Source organism: Formica exsecta, unplaced genomic scaffold (genome assembly GCF_003651465.1).
Source record: "Formica exsecta isolate Colony F162 unplaced genomic scaffold, ASM365146v1 scaffold272, whole genome shotgun sequence".
Taxonomy (NCBI): domain Eukaryota; kingdom Metazoa; phylum Arthropoda; class Insecta; order Hymenoptera; family Formicidae; genus Formica; species Formica exsecta.
This window is the reverse complement of record NW_021849984.1, coordinates 639,460-662,980: the sequence shown is the minus strand read 5'-3', so window position 1 is coordinate 662,980 and position 23,521 is coordinate 639,460. Positions and strand designations below refer to the sequence as shown.

The following is a 23,521-nucleotide window of genomic DNA, read 5'->3' as shown; positions in this document are numbered from 1 at the left end:
GCATCAAATTTTTTCGAAATCTTGATTTAAAGAAAAAAAAAAACAGAACAAGATGAAAAAGATAATTTAGGATAGAGAAGATCTTATTGTGCACAGATATATATATATATATATATATATATATATATATATATATATATATTATGTAAGTAAATAATGGGCTAATTAGGAGCCTGGCGCAGTAAATAATGCGCAGATTAATTTTCCATGTGTTTCTTTTTTATTGGACGTTTGATTCTAGTTTCAGATCATCTTCAGCATATATGTATATGCTGATATCGCGCCAGGCTCCTCCTAATTAGCCCATTATTTACTTACACATTTAATATCAGAGCTTTTATTTCAACTTTTGATATATATATATTATGAATATTACAAGTTCATAAGAGTATACTTTGCAGTTAATATGTCAGAATTTATTGCGGCAATAATTCGATTTATCAACAATGTGCAAAAAATGTATTACAAACGTTTCTGAAGCTCTGAGGTTCACTTCGCCAAGATCATCGCCCACTCAATTGAAACGGCACAGTACGATTTTTTCTGGTTGATATTAGAATATTTTTTTTGCGTGTTTGGAGAGAAAGAGACACGTTATTTATGACGTCCAATTAATTTTACGAATGACACGATTTTAGCGAGATCGTAACCAGCTCGTTCGCTGGTGGTCAATATGACGGAAATTTTTTCGTGGTTCTCATCATCAAAACGAAAATGATCATCATCACTCATCGATCGATTGGTGGACGAACCATTCCTCGCCTCATTGACGAGGCGATAAGAAAGCCCGAATGTCTACTAAACGCGCGCTGGTCAACGCACCCGTTATCCTTGTTCGCCGATTTGCATATTCATAATGCTCGCAGTACGGTATGCCGTAAGAATGCAGGAAAGCAAGCGACTGCAATCGCCTTTTACACGTTGCGGATCTGTAACCTCTTTGGCTGTGAGAGTCGTAAAAGCACGCGTAAGGTTTTTTTTCGCCTCTTGCACTATCTCCTGTCGATCCTTACGTGTACAAACTTTTCGTTCTGCTCCTTTGTCGAGTCGCTTTATTGTTGTGCTGCATGATATAATGACCGCACGAAACGATTATAGCGATATCTGTAACGGTTATATTCCACCGTTTGAATTTTACCAAGTGGATTTGAAACTAGGAAGTTTCACAAATGAATGTACATCTGCGATTAAAAGATGATTCAGGATATATCTGATATTGATCATTTCAGACGCGGAAAATTATTTTTCCAATTTATATACATAATATAGCTGTTAATCTTTATATTTTTATAAATAGTAGATTTCTAAAACATAAAATGTTAAATAAAAAACGCAATCTTTTAGAAGAAATAAATAATTGAAATTAATATTTAATATTTGTACTATTTACAAAATTACAATAATATTTATTATATATCAAAAACTTTATATACGTTCTGAGCTTCGTTCAAGATTACTGAAAAACGATTGTGAAAAATGAATCTGTTATCTGTTATATCACAAAATAGGCAAAGATTAGAGAAAGCATGTATAGCTTTTAATCTCCATATCGATTTTTGTATAGCGAAAACTCGATGGCCTTAGACACAGCTGTTCACGCTTTCGCGAGAATTCGATAAAAGTGACTCGGTCAGTTTTCGACTTTCAGCCGCATCAATTCAAGCAGCGAAGGTTCGAAGTTTCCTTCACACGCTCAGCTGTTCTACGCGCGAACACGTGCGCGCGCGATTGACAGCGGGGGCGAGAATGCGGCGCACGCGTGTGCGTGCGTCTCGGGCGTCTCGCACGCGTGTATTCGCAGGCAAACAGCCATACACATATATGCATGGTACATACACAGAGCGGCATTCTATCTGGCGGGCGTCGACGCGGCGCGGTGTGTGCATGCGCGCGTACGCTCCCCCGCTTGTACGTGGCGTACTACGTGCATCCACCACACACACACATGTAACGGCACGCGTGTGGCGGTCTCTGTGTTGGGGACCCAAACGAAGGGAGGCAAGCCAGTAAGCTCGGGCGCGCCGGAGCGGCGAGAGCAGCCATTTTACTCGATTCCGGGTGGAAAACGTCTCGCGCTCTCGTTACGACGACGACGACGACGACGACCACGTCGATGCCGTCGGCGACGACATTCTGCATCGCGACGTGATAACGCAACACGCGACCGATATACCGGCAGTATCCAACCTGAGCTTTATCGTCGACAACGCTCTTTCAGAAGGATACGCGTTCGCCGCCGCTGTGCCGCCTGCACGTGTATCACACTCACGCGAGAAATATAGAGAGAGAGGTGCGCGATACTGTGTGTGTGTGTGTATGTGTGTTCGTCTCTGTCGCGCTCATTGCGAGAAAAGGGCAAGCCAGTAAGCTCGGGCGCGCCGGAGCGGCGAGAGCAGCCATTTTACTCGATTCCGGGTGGAAAACGTCTCGCGCTCTCGTTACGACGACGACGACGACGACGACCACGTCGATGCCGTCGGCGACGACATTCTGCATCGCGACGTGATAACGCAACACGCGACCGATATACCGGCAGTATCCAACCTGAGCTTTATCGTCGACAACGCTCTTTCAGAAGGATACGCGTTCGCCGCCGCTGTGCCGCCTGCACGTGTATCACACTCACGCGAGAAATATAGAGAGAGAGGTGCGCGAAACTGTGTGTGTGTGTGTGTGTGTATGTGTGTTCGTCTCTGTCGCGCTCATTGCGAGAAAAGCGTGCGATATATGTATGCAGCGGCGCATCCACCGCAAAGGGAACATTATGAGTGTGCATGTTATGCGTATGTATGTGTGTGAGAGAAAGAGAGAGAGAGAGGGGGGGGATTAGAAAGAAAGACAGAGAGATTCTCGAGGTACTCTGGTAACACGAGGTGAGGCTATCCGTTCTGCGCAGGACCGTTCAAATTCGCCGCCTGTTTTGCATACCGCGTTTTCACCGACCGTCCGCCTCCACCCCCGCGCTATCCCCGATTTCATCCGCGACCCGCCCTTCGCGATTTTCCACGACCAACCCCCTAGAAGGCACTCGGATCTGATTTTCGCAGCCGATCTCTCGTGATTATCCGCGTTCTTGCAAATTTTCTTCAAAGTAATATTATCAAAACATTGTTCTGCTATTATTTATAAGTATAATAATAAATTTTAAATTTTAAGTATCTTTTTATTTTGTTAAAAAGTTGTTTGATTAACAAATTGAAAACATAAAATAATATGGAGTTTGTATTATTTTAATATTTCGATAAAAATTTTTCGAAATCTGTATCGCGGATTTTGTGCTGATAGAATTTCGTTGTTTATAATTGACGATACTATACTCGTCGTTATTATCTCTCTCTTTCTCTTTCTCTCTTACTGCATCAGCTGTTCGATCAAAGTTTCTCTTTCTCTTTCTCTTTCTCTCTCTCGCCTGCAAATTCTTTGGAACTATATGTGAGAAATTACAGTGTGCTTTTCACGTTATTTGTTAATCGAAAACTCTATTCCCGATACGATTTTTAAATGTTTGGACTCATGATTACGTCACGAACAGATCGATTGATACCGTTGATACGCTTCGAAGCAGAATTTCATAATGACCACTCTTGAACGATGCTAGACCCTCTAGGTCGTCACATATGTATCGATTCGTAAAGATTGTTTGACAGCGAACGCGAACGCAAGAGACGATATGTAAACTTGATCGTTCATGAAAATATATGTTTCCCTAAACAAGATTTTCAAGAATATGTCAAAAAAAAATCTTGATATTTTACATACTTGATCGTAATCAATTAAACGTTTGTGCTTCGGTTGGTATCGTGCGATTGATGTTCGTGGTAAGCAAAAATTTCAATTCGATACAAACTTGCAATAAATAGCACCGAATTTTCTATTACGCGAACACATCAGTTGCCAATGTGCTCCGTGACAACAACACTAGGCAGCATTGACCTAGAAATTCGCTAACAGAGAAGGAAATCGTGACATTTTCAAGGACCTCACTTCGAGCTGGCTATGTGCAACGAGAAAATTTTGAAAAGTTTGCCACGGACACCGGAAGTCGCGGCGATACGGTACGTTTGTAGAGCATCGCGACGCTTCGTATAAGACACGCATCATTCATTTCAAGTGCTGCGCTCACACACACACGATTGCATCAATGCTTTAACAATTAATCTTTCTTTTTTAATCCTTGAATTGCTTGAGCGTTAAAAATACTGTATTTAACTTTAAAAAATAAAAAATAGTGTAATATGTAATATACATATATAGTATATAACTATAAATTATTGAAATAGAGAATTTTTGAAGTTTCAAAACTTATCCCAGTCGTAAATATGTGCACACAAATTAAAATAAATTTATAGAACTTGAGATCTTAATCCATAATTATTGCATAAGAATTATGTGAGAATCAACTTTTAAATTTAAAACTAAATCTTTAAAATATAGATGAAAAAATATCATTAAGATTTTTATTTTGAAATATTGGAAATTATTTTATTTAAGAAAAAGTACAATTTTTTACAATAATCTCAGTAATTCAAAGATGACCGCTATTATATCAATATATAATGTGAGAATGTTCTCGGCTAAAAACAACGCGGGGAATTCCGGGGCACGCAATTATTCCCAATTTATTTCCAATAAATTCACGGCGATTTCGAGTGAGAAAACGAATCCCGAGTGCCAAACGCGACCCTGCTAATTTACTACATAGATATTACCTTCTGTATATATGTATATATTTTGACACGAGTACGTATGATGCTCCCTGGCTGCACCGACCGCGTTAATGCTGTCTCGCGTAATGAGCGACTTGGCTCCAACGGACGCATATTTTCTTTTACGATGCCTAAATATAATCTTAACGATGTTCTTATGGGCTATAGAACAGACGCGCACGCGGCTTCGCGAGAAATCCAAAATTTTGCGAGCCTCCGGAAATCATTTATCCGCTTCGATTCGATTCAGTTGCGTTCTCACGGAAGACTCGCGAGATATGTATCGTCTATTTTGCGCTCGCTTCTGTGTGTTGTGTGCGTATGTGGTATGCGACCAATTTTTTTATATACTTGTAGCATTCAATTTCAAGGGTACAACGTTACTGCTTAGTGAAATCGAAACACAAGTCAAAAATTTCACTTATATAAATGATTTTATAAAATCAATATATGATTAAGAAGATCTCTGTTTGCATTGTCAAAATGGATTAATTAAATATTAAGTTTTTTACACGGGATTCTAATCTCATTAAGCAGTAATGTATCTTCTTTATATTGCTTAAATACAATTATAATAACAGCTAAGATATCAAACTGTTAATGTGATTGCGTTTTCTTTAATTTGCGATCCGTTTCATGTAGAGTTTTGCATATGTTAATAAATATGTTTGCGTCTCGCTTTGTCTATTTCATTATGCTCCTTGTGTAATTTATTGTAATTGTTATATGTGCCTGTATATTTCTGCTTCATTTGTAATATACATGCGATAATGTATATTAATTTAATGCTCACACATATTGTATTTTTTATATTAGATATATACACTGAAAACTAAATCTTTCAACTAATTACCATTTTTTTAATTGAAATATTTAAGTATTTAAGTCAAATGTACGTCATGTTAGAATTAATATATCGTATTTGGCTTAAATATATAAATATTTCAATTTAAAAAATGGTAATTAGTTGAACGGATTTAATCAAGTTAACAATTTTTTTTTTCAATGTAGATGTTATAAACGAAATATTAGCAATATATGCCGCAAAAGACTTCTTATCATTTTTTAGGTGCTAAAAAAATTATATTATGTGCATCTACGAAAAATTATGTCAACTGGACATTTATATTTATGTCTTTACTCAAAGATGTGGGATCGATAGCATGGTTCTACATCTAGATTCTCGCGGATTATATAGTTTTGTTTCTCTTGGATTTTCTGCCCGTTCCTCTTTTTCCTAGATTCGTCATGATTAAGGATCGAAGTCACGTACCAGCGAGTCGGCTGTCGATCGTCCGCAGCGATCGTCACGTGTCAGACGATTTTCCCATAAAACCCGCGGAACAACTTTCGATCGATGGCAATCAGCGATTATTATCCGCATGTCCGGCGATCATTCTCGACGTAGAGGCCCGATCGTGGCTCTTCATGATCGTGCCAAGTTCTCAACCGGCAATTTTCTGCGACTTGCAGAGTCGCGAAACAGAAAATAGATCAAATATCAACTCTACAATCGATTGTATAGGAAAAAAATCGCGTAGAGCAAAGTTAACATATCGTTTACATAAAGATTCACGCATTCGCTTTTAAAAAAATTTTGTATATCTTTTTCCTAATACTTTATTTTAATTTAATTTTCCTAAAAATATCTGAAAAGTTATTTCTGATATTTATAATCGCTAAGAAAAAAAATGTTTCATTAATTAAAGGAGATTGTTTAAGAAAATGATATTTTATGTAATAACTGAAGAATATTGTTCTTGATATATTTTTTTTATGTATTTGAATCGAGAATCTCAATGGAAAAATAAATATTAATTCCAATAATCAAAATGCCTAGCATTCAGTATTTAAATCAGAAATTAGAACTCTAATTATCTTTACGGAAGGACTGCCTTGCGCGTTGCCATTCCCGAATGTATTCGTCACAGAGAAGCTTCTTTTTTTTTCGTACACCTCGTGGTAACATTTGCGTGTGATCGATCCAGGGATACATTCATCGACACGCCAGACGACAATTAACCGAGCGAAGCAAGTCGCACGCTTTCGTCTCGCCATCATTTCTTTTCGAGTCGTTCAAAGGGGTTGCCAATGCAAACCTATCATTATTTCGATTATTCTTCCGTAGCGGCTAATCATTGCTGTCGCTCGTGTCATGGCCTCACTACGAATCATTACTTTTTCGCTCCCTCCCCCCTTCCTTTCCTTATGGGGCTCTGCTCCCCTGAAACGCTACCGATGCCTGTCCAAAAACAAGACCGTTCCTGACCCGTTCGGTAGCCGTTCCTGATTCGTTCGCAACCGTTCCTGAGCCGTTCCTGAGCCTTTAGATAACCATCCGTTAACCGTTCCTGAACCGTTCGGCCGTCCTTCAACCGTTCGTAGCCGTTCGTGAACCGTCCTTTGCTGTCCGTGAACCGTTTGTTGTCGTCCATTGTCGTTCGTTGACGTTTCGTTAACGTTTCGTTGTCGTTTCGTCGTCGTTTTGAAAATATAGATGAAAAAATATCATTAAGATTTTTATTTTGAAATATTGGAAATTATTTTATTTAAGAAAAAGTACAATTTTTTACAATAATCTCAGTAATTCAAAGATGACCGCTATTATATCAATATATAATGTGAGAATGTTCTCGGCTAAAAACAACGCGGGGAATTCCGGGGCACGCAATTATTCCCAATTTATTTCCAATAAATTCACGGCGATTTCGAGTGAGAAAACGAATCCCGAGTGCCAAACGCGACCCTGCTAATTTACTACATAGATATTACCTACTGTATATATGTATATATTTTGACACGAGTACGTATGATGCTCCCTGGCTGCACCGACCGCGTTAATGCTGTCTCGCGTAATGAGCGACTTGGCTCCAACGGACGCATATTTTCTTTTACGATGCCTAAATATAATCTTAACGATGTTCTTATGGGCTATAGAACAGACGCGCACGCGGCTTCGCGAGAAATCCAAAATTTTGCGAGCCTCCGGAAATCATTTATCCGCTTCGATTCGATTCAGTTGCGTTCTCACGGAAGACTCGCGAGATATGTATCGTCTATTTTGCGCTCGCTTCTGTGTGTTGTGTGCGTATGTGGTATGCGACCAATTTTTTTATATACTTGTAGCATTCAATTTCAAGGGTACAACGTTACTGCTTAGTGAAATCGAAACACAAGTCAAAAATTTCACTTATATAAATGATTTTATAAAATCAATATATGATTAAGAAGATCTCTGTTTGCATTGTCAAAATGGATTAATTAAATATTAAGTTTTTTACACGGGATTCTAATCTCATTAAGCAGTAATGTATCTTCTTTATATTGCTTAAATACAATTATAATAACAGCTAAGATATCAAACTGTTAATGTGATTGCGTTTTCTTTAATTTGCGATCCGTTTCATGTAGAGTTTTGCATATGTTAATAAATATGTTTGCGTCTCGCTTTGTCTATTTCATTATGCTCCTTGTGTAATTTATTGTAATTGTTATATGTGCCTGTATATTTCTGCTTCATTTGTAATATACATGCGATAATGTATATTAATTTAATGCTCACACATATTGTATTTTTTATATTAGATATATACACTGAAAACTAAATCTTTCAACTAATTACCATTTTTTTAATTGAAATATTTAAGTATTTAAGTCAAATGTACGTCATGTTAGAATTAATATATCGTATTTGGCTTAAATATATAAATATTTCAATTTAAAAAATGGTAATTAGTTGAACGGATTTAATCAAGTTAACAATTTTTTTTTTCAATGTAGATGTTATAAACGAAATATTAGCAATATATGCCGCAAAAGACTTCTTATCATTTTTTAGGTGCTAAAAAAATTATATTATGTGCATCTACGAAAAATTATGTCAACTGGACATTTATATTTATGTCTTTACTCAAAGATGTGGGATCGATAGCATGGTTCTACATCTAGATTCTCGCGGATTATATAGTTTTGTTTCTCTTGGATTTTCTGCCCGTTCCTCTTTTTCCTAGATTCGTCATGATTAAGGATCGAAGTCACGTACCAGCGAGTCGGCTGTCGATCGTCCGCAGCGATCGTCACGTGTCAGACGATTTTCCCATAAAACCCGCGGAACAACTTTCGATCGATGGCAATCAGCGATTATTATCCGCATGTCCGGCGATCATTCTCGACGTAGAGGCCCGATCGTGGCTCTTCATGATCGTGCCAAGTTCTCAACCGGCAATTTTCTGCGACTTGCAGAGTCGCGAAACAGAAAATAGATCAAATATCAACTCTACAATCGATTGTATAGGAAAAAAATCGCGTAGAGCAAAGTTAACATATCGTTTACATAAAGATTCACGCATTCGCTTTTAAAAAAATTTTGTATATCTTTTTCCTAATACTTTATTTTAATTTAATTTTCCTAAAAATATCTGAAAAGTTATTTCTGATATTTATAATCGCTAAGAAAAAAAATGTTTCATTAATTAAAGGAGATTGTTTAAGAAAATGATATTTTATGTAATAACTGAAGAATATTGTTCTTGATATATATATTTTTTTTTTTATGTATTTGAATCGAGAATCTCAATGGAAAAATAAATATTAATTCCAATAATCAAAATGCCTAGCATTCAGTATTTAAATCAGAAATTAGAACTCTAATTATCTTTACGGAAGGACTGCCTTGCGCGTTGCCATTCCCGAATGTATTCGTCACAGAGAAGCTTCTTTTTTTTTCGTACACCTCGTGGTAACATTTGCGTGTGATCGATCCAGGGATACATTCATCGACACGCCAGACGACAATTAACCGAGCGAAGCAAGTCGCACGCTTTCGTCTCGCCATCATTTCTTTTCGAGTCGTTCAAAGGGGTTGCCAATGCAAACCTATCATTATTTCGATTATTCTTCCGTAGCGGCTAATCATTGCTGTCGCTCGTGTCATGGCCTCACTACGAATCATTACTTTTTCGCTCCCTCCCCCCTTCCTTTCCTTATGGGGCTCTGCTCCCCTGAAACGCTACCGATGCCTGTCCAAAAACAAGATGAATGAAAAGAGATTGACAGGAGTTGATCCTCTATATAGAATGCTGTTCCTGCTAATTCTTTTTGTTCTTTTCGATTATCACTATTGTTTAAATTGAAACGATATAATTGAATATCGTGTAGATATATAATTTTTAATTACATCGTTTTAATTCGTAAGAAAGAAATTCGCTTTAATATGAGCCAGTTCTTATTAACGAGATTAATTTCCGGTTATTCTATCTATCGAAAGAATTCAAATGTATAAGGAGTATTTTAAATCTCTTTTTTCTGACTTGGAGAAATTCATAATTTCGCGGATTGAATTCCCATCGGTTTCTCTTGGTTCGTCTATTTTTTGCCGACGTCGCTCTCTCGCAATCGCCTCATTCGACGGCCGCCCATCCATTGCGCGCCGTTTAATCCTACGCGTTCGCTCTTTAGCTCGGGCGAAAAAGCCCATTAGGAGGGAAGAAATTAAAGCCTCGCTGTGTATGCGCGGCACGAGCTTAAGGGCATTCGCGCTACCCGATCGTTTCAATCGAGCTGCCCGAGTCTCGGCCTCGATATAGCGAGGTGAAATGACCGACTCGCACTAACGGTCTGAGTTAATTAATCCTGGTTCAGCGATTTGTTCTATTTAGATTATAGTTGTATCGCGATTTTACTAGTTCTAGCTATTTAGATTTAATCAGTGTAATTTATAATCTAAAGATTTTTATATAATAAATATTTTAAAGCTAAAAATAAATCACAGTATCTCTTAGACTTTTTACTTTTTGGTAAATATATAAAACAAGATATTTAAAATATAAAATGTTAAAAAGTGATGAAAAATATGTTGTCCAATCTAATTTTTGCTGAGGAAAAATTGATTTTAAATTGATCAAAGAATGCGTAGATGAAAGGCTTTGCGAGGAATCTGTATATAGGCATAGCAAAAAATAATTTAGTTAATCAAAGTGATAGTTGACTGATGTATTGGTGCAAAGACTCTCTTAAGACTAGTTAAAATCCGCCCGATCAAAGCCGAATCTCGGCGAAAACCTCGGTCGATCCTCTTTTCCTCTTTTGCCGTGGTGAAACCGTCATATGTATGTAAATGAAACTTCTGCGTAGAATTGAATCCGCGCCAACAGCTAATTAGACATCAATGCGAGCTAAACAAATTCAGCCGTGGTATCGAGAATTATTGCGTCGCAGTTTCGTCACAAAGATAACATAGTTGAAACCATGTCGCGATATCGCATAACGTATCAAATTTATGCCACATTCATTTTTGATCAATCTGACACGCAGGACAGTTTCGTAAATGAATTACACGCGGCTCGCGTCGAAATTGGATGTGAGTAACTTGCGAGAAGCAGTGATATTCGGCACGATGAAAGGAGGATAGGCGATAAAACAGCTACAAGGATGAGGGAAGTCGCGACACCGAGCGAGTGAAGAGTGGTAAGAGAAAGAGAGAGAGAGAGAAAGAATCGTGCTTCATCCGGTGCGAAAGAGACGGCGAAATATAAAATAGCAAGCAGCGCGTAGACCGGTTGGACTATATGCTCTAATTTTAGGCGATTGCCTCGCTCCCTCGCCCAAGGATTATAATTAGATACAGAAATACCCGCTAACGCCGTCACCCACCCACCCATCCGACCGACAAGACGAGCGAAATCACGGAGTCGAGAAAGCTGCATACATAGCGTCATTCCTGTACCGTCTTACCTCGCAATTCGCGCTGTGTTCGTTGTCAATCACGACGACATTACGCATCCGCGGCTGTCCGTCCAGAATGACTTCCACAAATTGTTTTAGCGTTGAATTTAAATGGACTATCGTTAAGAGATTGATAGAATTTTCCTCAGCGCGTGAAATCTCGAGGAAGTCCAATCGCGTATATTAACTATTGATAAAGAAACGAACATTTTTGCGGATAGCATCGAGATATATGAATAATGAAAATTTTTTCCCGATTAATCCGACAACGTCGTGATTCGATTTTATGAAGACTAAAATTCTTTGAGAATGGAAAGGAGCTTTTACGAAAGCGAAAAAAATTATTTTGACGTTGATTAAATGCGCAACAACACAGTCGGCGATATATAGAGATACAAGTGTGTCATTTTATTAAGTTGATGAATGCATTTTTTCTGCATTAGGACACGCTATTGTATGTAGGCTTTATAATAAATTGCGGAAACCGCCATGCGTGACAGGCGAGTTTATACGTAATATTGTTTGGCCAAGCTGCATTCTAATGCGAATCAAGAGCAAAGCTAATTTTAAGGCCGCGAGTACACGCTCTGTGGCGCAACACAAAATTGCTAATATGCTACCTCTGTCTCTATGAAATATGAGGACTGCATTTGTTGTCGCCGCGGAAAAGCTTGCACGATGATAATCACATGTTCACAAAGATGCATATATGTATATATGATACGCTTCTCTATCAAATTCAAATTCGTGTCTTAAATCATTTTCGCTAAATAGAAACAAATGCGCTATATGTGTAGATATATATACTCCAAATTATAATATATTTTCGAACAAGCACATTAAGAAATACTTTAAAAATTTGCCGATAACCCTTGTTTTCACTTACGGCTCTTTTAAAGATCGTTAGAGCATTACTCAGAGAGAGTGCAGTTCCACCCATGTAAAGGTCGCGAGCATTTCTTAGGAACTGCCGATTGGTTACGCGGTACGATCGATGCCGCGATTCCCAGGAATCCCCGGACGTAGCCGGTCCGCCTCATCATAATCGGCAAATATTTATCCGCGACGCGGATAAATAATTAATTAACACGGCCAACGCGAAGGATTGGACGACGAACGGAGCAGCTGTCGATTCCCCCTTTGCTGTCTCCCCTCACCCTCCCTATTGGCAGAGTCTAGTCTAATAGAAGACAGCGGGGCTCGTTTGTGCCACGGCGGAGGGGGTAGCCACCCCTAATGCGGGAGAGGTAATTATTATACGAACCAATCGATACTTTGATGAACGAATCGCCTTCTAGCCCGTGGAAAAAAAGCGCGGCGCGCTTCGACGAAGTCGACGGCATTCGAACCAAGCGGAGTCGTTAACAACCGTTCGTTTCTGTCCGTGGAAACTTCTACGCACATTGTTGCACGACGATAAATCATTGCCCCTGTTATACAATGGGCATAAAGAAGCGTGTGTGCATTAACGTGCGCGCGCGCGTACACGCGGCTTCGAGCGTATGGGTACTTCTGACGCACGCAATTTGTAATTGCTTAAGCAGATTCACCAGCATGTTTTACTTTCGCGAATAAGAGATAAACGCGATCTTAAAAATGATTTCTTTAATATATATGTTTTTATCATAAAAAAAAAATGGGAAATCGTGTAACAATATTAATTATGACATTATTTAATTAAATATGATAGTTGTGTTTAGCAAAACCTCTATAAAATTGAGATATGAACAAATGGTAATATGTAAGAAATAATATGCAAAATTAATTAAAATTGATACAATTAGCTCGTTTTTGAGATAAATATTCAACATATATGCATTAACATTGTAAGAATAATTGAGACGAAGAAATTTCTCTAACATTGCATATACATACATACGTTGGCCTGTTGCCGACAAGGAGTCAGGCGAAACTATTAATAATATCGATAATTACCAATTATTTTTAAAAGCAATGGGGCCGGAGTTAATTTCAGCACGTGAGCTCATGCACTCCCACGCTAGCATCTCGTGGCATGCACAATGTAATGCATGCAATACGATACATACTGTTATTATTTCAAAAGCTAAAAGAAATTTTATTCTATAATTAAAAATATTTTTTACATTAAAATGATGACATAATTAAGTCTCGCATTTAAATTTTATATTTTTATAATTTTTGATGTTATTCAGATTTTCTCTCTGTAAAGTCTACTAGAGATTAAATGAATCATAAGATATTTTTTTGGTTTTGGATCTGAAATTTAACTTAGGAAAAATCTCAAAATTTTGCATAGCTTGTAATAAGAAAATTATTATCGCCCCTAAATTTTTATCAGATAAGTATCTCTTCGAATTTATTTGAAAAACCCATGTATGAAAGGATACGCGAAAATCTGGAATATTTTGTATAGAAAACATTTCTCGATGTGCGTAGAGTCGAAAATATAAAAATAATGCATACCAATATCTGGATATTTTAACCAATTGTCTTCGGCGCGATACGCGCCTGCACCAGATTACGATTGTTATAATATGGAGCTCGGCCGGTCCCACAGCCCTGCCTGATTGCCGGTTGAAAGATCAGCGGACTGTGACAGAGAGGGCCGTTTCTCTCTGGCGGGCGCGCAAGGCGTACCGGTGACACACGAGGACGAAGAAGCCGCTGGAAGGAGGGAAAGGGAGGGAGGGGAGAAACGGGGGTGGGCACTCGAGGATTCATGGTCTCTAATTTTTACGGTGTAACCAACATGCGCGTTCCGTGCCGTCTATATTTACAAGTACAAGTAGCCATTCATTAAATCCGATAATTAATCACAATCGTCTCTATTAACGGGAAGACTTAATTGCTGTTATCCGCGCGGCGCTCCGCTAGGAAAGAGAGAGAAAAGAACATCGCGGCGGGGGCGGGTTTGATGGAGGAGGCCGGTCCCCAGGATATGCCTGAAGAATGAGCCAGTCGATTCGTACGGACGTTTTTTCCCTATGCGTTTCGAACGGTAGTCCCAACCGGTAGAACTGACCGTTCGCCGTGCGAAACCGACGACGAAGTTTCACGGTTAAAGACTACGCGGGTTCTTAATGAATGAGGAGCTCTTCTTCATTCTGCGTGACAACGTGTTAGACTTCTCATTCATAAGAGAAGCAGAGCACAATCGGACATCATAATTAAGTCTCGCATTTAAATTTTATATTTTTATAATTTTTGATGTTATTCAGATTTTCTCTCTGTAAAGTCTACTAGAGATTAAATGAATCATAAGATATTTTTTTGGTTTTGGATCTGAAATTTAACTTGGGAAAAATCTCAAAATTTTGCATAGCTTGTAATAAGAAAATTATTATCGCCCCTAAATTTTTATCAGATAAGTATCTCTTCGAATTTATTTGAAAAACCCATGTATGAAAGGATACGCGAAAATCTGGAATATTTTGTATAGAAAACATTTCTCGATGTGCGTAGAGTCGAAAATATAAAAATAATGCATACCAATATCTGGATATTTTAACCAATTGTCTTCGGCGCGATACGCGCCTGCACCAGATTACGATTGTTATAATATGGAGCTCGGCCGGTCCCACAGCCCTGCCTGATTGCCGGTTGAAAGATCAGCGGACTGTGACAGAGAGGGCCGTTTCTCTCTGGCGGGCGCGCAAGGCGTACCGGTGACACACGAGGACGAAGAAGCCGCTGGAAGGAGGGAAAGGGAGGGAGGGGAGAAACGGGGGTGGGCACTCGAGGATTCATGGTCTCTAATTTTTACGGTGTAACCAACATGCGCGTTCCGTGCCGTCTATATTTACAAGTACAAGTAGCCATTCATTAAATCCGATAATTAATCACAATCGTCTCTATTAACGGGAAGACTTAATTGCTGTTATCCGCGCGGCGCTCCGCTAGGAAAGAGAGAGAAAAGAACATCGCGGCGGGGGCGGGTTTGATGGAGGAGGCCGGTCCCCAGGATATGCCTGAAGAATGAGCCAGTCGATTCGTACGGACGTTTTTTCCCTATGCGTTTCGAACGGTAGTCCCAACCGGTAGAACTGACCGTTCGCCGTGCGAAACCGACGACGAAGTTTCACGGTTAAAGACTACGCGGGTTCGTAATGAATGAGGAGCTCTTCTTCATTCTGCGTGACAACGTGTTTATTTCTGAACGTGAGAGTTAACGTATATCAAACTATCGAGAAAACATTTTAAGACAAAATGTCTTGAATATTACTTTATTCACGTGTTAGACTTCTCATTCATAAGAGAAGCAGAGCACAATCGGACATCATTCTGTTTCTATTGTAAAACCACTCTTCAGGACATTGTAGAGCGATATATATAACTAAGATATTTTTGATAAAAAATTTAACGATGACTTTATATTTCTTTCGAAGGAAAATTAAAAGTTCTGTCATTTTGCTCTATCATTAATTGCAACCTGCTTTTACTTTGTCGATTGCCTCATTATGTGGTTTTATCCGATCGAACTATTAGTTCGATAATTAGTTGCAGCTATTACTGGATTCGTTAGAAGCTTTCATTAGAAGCGCGCCATATCGCGTCGAAATATTTTTGCCGAAGTAATTATAGCTCGGCAGCATGCCGGCAGCATCGCGACTAATTCGTGAGGTATCGCAAAAGTAGACGACCAGACGAAGTCACCGCAGCAGCAACAGCAGCGGGTTAAGACCCGCAGTTACGTCCGCGTAACTTTCGCAGGCCGAGAGTCTCGGCCGTGGCAACGGAATATAACCACACACATTCGCTCATACATACACATATGCGTGCAAGATGTACGTGGTTTCTCTTGGACTTTTCGCGCGCGCATGTTGTACGCAGACAAACGCGCGCGGCTTCTCTTCGTATATGTGGCTATCTACTTACTTTAGTGGTCAGCGCGGAAGAAAAGAATTAGCTAGACGAGGGCGCGTCTCATCTAGGTCACTCACACCGTCTCGCGACCGATCCAATACATGCACGGTTGTGCACACACACGCGCGTCCGCACCCAAGGAGCCTCATTACGGGAGCACGGTGGCGAGGGGGTGTGCAGCAAAAGAGGCGAGCGTTAATTAAGAACAGACTCGCCACCCTCTAAGTAAGGAGCACTGACCAACCCTGCTCCGTCCCCCTTCTCACTCCTCTCGCCTCCGAACCTACCACCTCGACTAGCCACCATCATACACACACATACACACACATATATATACGTATACATTCGCAGTTTCTCTATTTCTTCATGGTCACCTTAGCCACGGCCTTACACTCTCCACGAACTCCCACTGCGAGAGGAAAAGCCGAGAAAAGTGTGCGAAGAAGACTGAGGGGAAACTGAGGGATGGGAGGAAGGAACGGGGAAAGAATGAGAGAAAGAATCGCACTTTTACGTTTCTTAACGTTGTCGGATTAGACAGATTGCAACTTTGTACGTATCGCGATAATTAGAAAATGGTACGATGTCTCAGGAAAAGCGTTTTGAAGAAAAAGATCGTCGCGTATAATTTATTGGCGCTGCTCTGTCCGCCTCACTTCAACTGCCACTCTCCTCTGTCTTCCACACTGGTCGCAGTCATGATTTTACTCACTCTCTCCCACGTTTTGCCTCTGTTCTTCACTTTTCCCTGCGAAAGGAAGGGTTCCGACGTGTAGAACGTTTCCTTCAGCGATGGGAAAGGAAGACGGAAAGTGACTGCAATGGAACGTGGCAAAGAAGGATGACCGCGACGGAAATTAACTAAGATCCGCAATATGCCACGCTGACATAATATTGTCGCACACTCATTCACAAGCGAAGAATTCGCGTCGACAGTTCGTCACTTTCTCCCGATCGATTTCCACGCTGCTGATCCAGCAGGAAGACACTATTGATTAAGTAGCTTTTTTGAAAATGACAGGTGGCAATTTCCAAAAAGTTAACTTTGATTTTAAGATTAAGTAACTTAAAAATTGCAAGTTTTATTATTGGATTTAAGATACCAAATTTGATCAATAACGTCATTTTTAAATAATAGATATTGCAACGAGATAATTAAACGGAAAATAAAATATCTGTAATTTTTTTCGCATTTTTTTTTTTTATTATAACGTTAACATATAAATACTATTGTTTTTTATCGACTGACATTTGCCGTTTCTAGACGTTTACATCTTGTTAATTTGAACGATTTTCTTTAATAATGAACGCGAGTGTTCCTAAATCACGACGCTGCGATGATCAGTCGATCTCATCGTGACGACACGAAGGCACACATGTTGCCAGTATTACACAATAGGTGTTCCTCTTAGACCAAAAAAAGTCACCCAACTGTTCATCCCCCTCCGTGAACCATAAGCTGGCCCGAGCTGGGGTGAGCCGCGCCTGATTGTTTCCAACAGGTTTGTCAGCTTTTGTTTCAGTCCGTTCTCATGCGCGGCGGAACTGGTCATTGCACGAACCCCAAAAACGGTTGAACAATGACCCTTCACGGCCGTTACATTGCGCTGCAATAACGACCCCCATTACCCCGAACTCAATGAGAAAGAGAGATCTGGACGGGCTGAGAATTAATCCAACGAATCCCAACGGCAGTAGGATAGATGGATGATGAATTTAAATAACGCGATGCGATCTTGTGTGAAGCTAGGGTCTCTATATTCCCCCCATTTCCCGTTTCTCTATTGCCCCTGATAAAAGATATATAAATTATTCCTTTACAAAGTTTATTTTTTTATCATCAAATGTAATCGTAATTGTAAATTTAAATTTTATTATTACGATTTACCGCGTCGATTACTATTTATGTGAATTTTTAATATATGTTAAATACACACATAGATCGTTTCTCAAAAATTTTTCAAGATCCTTACAATAATCTTTACAGTAAATTATTTAACAAAAATTATAAAAGAATAGACTGTTAATTAGACTATTGAATAAAAAAATATTTTTAAACATTGTATATTTTTAGAGCCATTTAGACATTGACCAAAATTTATTCGAAGTGTTTTACTCGACATTGTGCAATGAAATTTTGAGGAACGCCAGCGTTTGTTCTAGATTCTTCAAATATCTTCCTGTGCATTTTATAAGTGGGAGCTTAATGAGAAAAATTCGCAAGGGTTCTCAAATCTCGCTAGCAAGATGTAGACGCTATCACTTCTTACGTAATCCTTCATCTAATCGAAGAATTTCCGTCGTTTCGAAGTCTGATCTTGTATGCTTTATTTATGTGCATGGAAATCGACAGAAATTACGTTAACCGTCTGCTCATAATCGCCTTGACTTATACTTCATAATGCCGCACACCTTATGACATTAGTTTTATTGCCTCATTCTTATACATAGAGCGCACTGTGAGTTTTTGCGGAATTACATGTCATGCTGCTTGGACATAAAATTATTCTAAATATATAACTTGCTTCGAATGACAAATAACAAAAAAAGTTATAAATAACAGTTTCTTAAATAATAATGTCTTTATTTTAAAATAGTTGCGAATATCGCGCGATGTGATAATTTCAGATTCGTATCATACTTATACACTTGCTTCGTACCGGGAGAAAGAATTGAGGAATATAGCGGAATATGAAATACTTCTCTCTCTTCAAGTAGAGGTTGAGCTGCACTGAACGAACAGTTCTCTTTTGCGTAGTTTCGGAGGCACAAACTGACGAATCCGCAAATTAAACAAATACTCTATTGACGTGCTGATCCTCCGCAAAGGAGCCAAGGAGGCATTGGCTCATTCGCAAGGGTGAGAAAGACAATGGAGAAAGAAACGATTGCCACCTCCATGAGGTCTTCGTTCAACGGATAAGAAGGACCGGCAGAGAGGAGAGAACGGGGAAAGAGATAGAGACTTGGCAATCCGAATGAACGGACTACACCGCATACAGGGTCTTAGCAGGACTTAACGAATATTGCCGTCGATATCCAAGAGTCCCCAATTCGACACTGCTCCCTTCGAATGTCTTTTGTCCCTCACGTGGAGACGCGGATCTTCGTTCGTCAATTCTTGGGTTATCAAGTTAATTTCGTGAACCTTGTCTTCTCTTCATACCAATATCTTACGTCAAATACGAATCTCCATTTAATGTTATTTTCTCATAATTACATGAACAATTTTTAAATCTTAATTATATTTTTGTAAGGTATATATTATAGAAATATTTATCAATATTTATATTGTATATAATATTTTTGAGAGAATAATTTTGTAAAAATCTTATATAATAATTTATATAACAAAAAAGTGCGATATTTTAAAAAATAATAGCAGAATTTTATGAAAAATAAGAGATTATTTCTTCATATTATTTATTTTGAAGTCATTAAAAGCAATATAAACATTTTTCTAAAACTATGGATTTATAATAGATTATTATATATATATATCTTTTCTTCTATTATCTTTTAGAAAAGATAAATTGCGTGTGCAATTGTGTTAAAAGAAGACTATGGGGGCGTACTTGCATTTACTTGCGTAAATTAAAGCGGGGCGGATTCCTCGCTACATTACGGTTGTCTTTCGCGTATGTATCGTACAAGGGTCGAAAATGTCCAGACACGGAGACCAGAAGGAGCCAGACGACAACCCAGATAAATTAGTGCGGGTAATGAAGACTGAGCCTCGTGTCTGATTAAACAAACACAGAGAAGCGCAAATAAGTGAGAGAACGCCGGGAAGGCGAAGAGGAGAGAAAAGGGGGATCTGAAACATAGAATGGTAAAGGAAAGAACGAAGAATGTGGCGCAAGAAGAATCTGTGATTCCTCGAACCTTTCTCTCATTTTACTTCCAATTAACTTAAGCAGACTCAGTAATACACTGCGTCCAGGTTATTGTCTACTATTCTTTCTTCGCCTTTCGTTCGCCTTTTTCCTTTCGTTTTCTTTGCTCGCTGAACTATGATGTAGAGAAAAAAATTTATTCTCTGACAATTTAAGTTTGTGCAAATTCACAATTCAGTAAAGAAGCCTTATGATATAAAATTTATTTTGAATGAAATTATCTTTGACTTATAATAACAAATAGTTACATATGTATAATAATACGGATTTATATCGCATTTTTTTATGATTGATGTTTTCTTTGATCCGTCTGGATCTGTTTAGTAGGCCTATTCTCTAACTTTGTAACAACGATGTCGTTATATCGAAAAATAGCTGCGCAACGACGCGTAACGATAGCGAATTTATCGTTAAAAGTTACAGAATAGGGCTGCTGATCGCATGAGAGTATCAATATTTTTATAATCTGCGAATTTTTAAATTCCGCTTAAATGAAGCTTCCCTTTGCATATTACGATTTTATTAATATGTTACTACTGCTTAGAATAGTCAGTAAAGAAATTGGCATACACACAATCGCTACTGTCATTTTTTAATGACACCTTCATTTCTTTCAATGTTACTTCTAAAAATAAATCTTTTTACGGACCTCCGATTCGTCACCAGTTGATCATCATCTCATTAACATATTTTACGATCCTTTTCTTCGGTCTAAATCGAGAAATTCAAATAGAAGAGGGACGCCAGGTGTCAAGCGCGTAACGCCTGTACCGCTCGCGGCGCCAGATCATAAATTTATTTATAATCCTCGCTCTTTTTTAACTGTCCGACATCGTGCCGAAGAATTAGTGTCCGCGGATGCGACGATCTCATTCCAATGGGACAACAAGGATGACACTAGGCGAAAAAACAAGAATAAGAGTCCGCGAGACGTTAATAATTATTGTCGAACCGGCCGAATCGAGCGTCAAGGCGCTCATAGCGTAGGAGAGGAGAGGAGACGACGGCGACGACGACGCTGTTCGTCGGCAAGGACGTTCAAGTTTAAATAAAAATAAAAATTCCCTCGCGCGCACCAATACACTAATTATAGAATGCGCTCATCTCGAACGACCGCCGGCTAAATCGCATACGGTTACGTCGGCGCCTGAGTCTGGATTTTTCATCTCCGACTTTTGCGACGACGATTATATGACCACGTACCGGGCGCGTCGAGAGAAGTTACTCGTCGACCGATAAATCGCGGAAAATTAATATCGTTTTTATCGGCGGTACAAGGTAATTAGCTGCGCTGGCTCTCGGCAAGAACGCGAACGCAAGCATGATCGAGGCGGTCTCGTTCGCGTTCGGATCGAGTCGTTGGGAGAAAAGTGGTTTAAGTTCACAAGAAGAGTTTTAACATATATCATGTTTTTCGATATTAATTTTCTTAGAAATATTAATTGAAGCCAGAGAGCGTAATTTTAGTCAACTTAAATTTCGACGTGGAAATACTCGATAATTCGTGACAAGATAACGTTTTTACAAGATATATTTTTTCCTATCTATATCTCGAAATGAAATTTTTCGAAATTGCATCGGTTCCAATTTCTGCTGATTTTATTCTCTAATAAACTGCTATGAGGAATTTTTATATTTTAGGAGATGAAAGATGTGTTTGATCGAGATTTAGGTCATGTTAAATGAAAAGTCGCATACATGTATACTTTAAATGAGAGTAGATACGTATACATAAGAAACTTGTAAATACGTTTTTAACCGAGAAACGAAGGCACATATTTTAACGGATGATCATAAATAAGCGTCCGCATCGAGAGACGAAAAAGCTTTACTCATTCTCTCTTTTGCCTTTTTATAAGATCCTCGCGTGCTCATAGAACGCGCGCGCGTTATATTTATTTTCCGTTTCTTGCATGATTAAATTTTTAGATAAAAGATCTGGCGCGCGTGCGAGACGTCTCGCGCGTGCAAATTTATTCAGTCTCCGTCTACTTTCGAATTCGACGTCGTCGTTTAATGCAAATTTTTTTTGCGTTTTAGACTCGTGCGAAGGATGTGACGTCAGCGATGTTCGCAGAATGAAGGTCGTGCTGATCGCAGAACGGTGAGTCACTGATTAATCAACATAGCCGTCCCCTATCCCGGCAATAATTATTTAACTTGGCAATCGAAGTAATTACCGCTCGTATTGACACACCTATCCTATTTCATATACAATATACGTACACATGTGTACGTGAAGTTATCTTTCGCGTCAGATCGTCGTAGATCGGCTTGCAACCATTAGAATGACTAGCCGACGTATCCGTCACTGCCAATCAGGGTGGTCTTATTCTTAAACTAGTATGCATATAATAGTAAAGTTTCGCGTCGAATTGTGATCGCGAAATGTTACACGAACGTATAAACGGTAATGCTAATAATACATTTTAGCCAAACGCAAATTATACGTCATTGAGCAAGAGAAATTGTGTCACTATTCAGCGCTTCTAAAAAACATACGCGTAACAATGACAACGATCATTTTTATTCCGCGGTTTTTTGTCATTTTAACATCGTCATAAAATCCGAGAAAATTAATCGCACACAATTAGTAGTTCGTTTTTGCATATTAATGCAATTTATATAGAAATTTCTTCACTTACTTTCACTCCCGCAATCCTGAGTTTATTGCAAAGATATAATAGAAATTTTTTAAATACCCGGTATTTTCATGAGCAAGAAAGATATGTAAAAAGTCGAAAAAAAAGACGCGACGTGTGTAAAAAAAAAAAAAAAAAAAGGTATTCGGAAAATATATTCTGTTAATGTATCTATTAAATTTTTTTATTTAATTTATTAAACGTAATTTCACGGTTGAAAAAGAGAGAAGCTTCCCTCCTATGAGTTTTATCGAATGGGTAATATAGTTAAAGTGCATCCGAGTGCAAAGTAAATGGCCGTGAAGTTTGGACGTTGCGAATATCGTAGGGAGATGCGGGGACAAGCATAATCTACATCCGAAAATTTTTATACTAACTTTATACTATATATGATATCGTATTTTATTTCGGGTAAGAACAATGTCCTCGGCTTTCTCGCAAAAATTAGCTATTAACAGTACGTCTCGTTTCTTCCGAGATTGCAATTAACGGAACATCATATACATACGCAGTTCTTCGAATAGATCCAAGATGTCGACCAGTTCTCAGGACTGACTTAACACGAATACAATAAGCGATCCAGTGCTGCGGCTATTATATCTAATTCCATTCGAAATAGAAAAGGACTCCGCGCGTATCGTTCTTTGCCGTTCGAAGAAGGAAGAAAGACAGAGAGGAAAGAGAGATGGGTTGGGGGGGTGGGGGGAAG

At 38.8% G+C, this 23,521-nt stretch overlaps 1 protein-coding gene across 1 annotated transcript in view; it reads left to right on the top strand.

Annotated features, from left to right (window-relative positions):
- The window catches only part of LOC115237112 (zinc finger homeobox protein 4), a 457,729-nt gene that overhangs the window by 80,885 nt on the left and 353,323 nt on the right, over positions 1–23,521 (top strand). Inside the window, exon 3 of the mRNA XM_029809964.1 lies at positions 22,211–22,274. The gene's annotated coding sequence lies outside the window, so the exon portion shown is untranslated. The remainder of the gene's footprint in view (positions 1–22,210; positions 22,275–23,521) is intronic.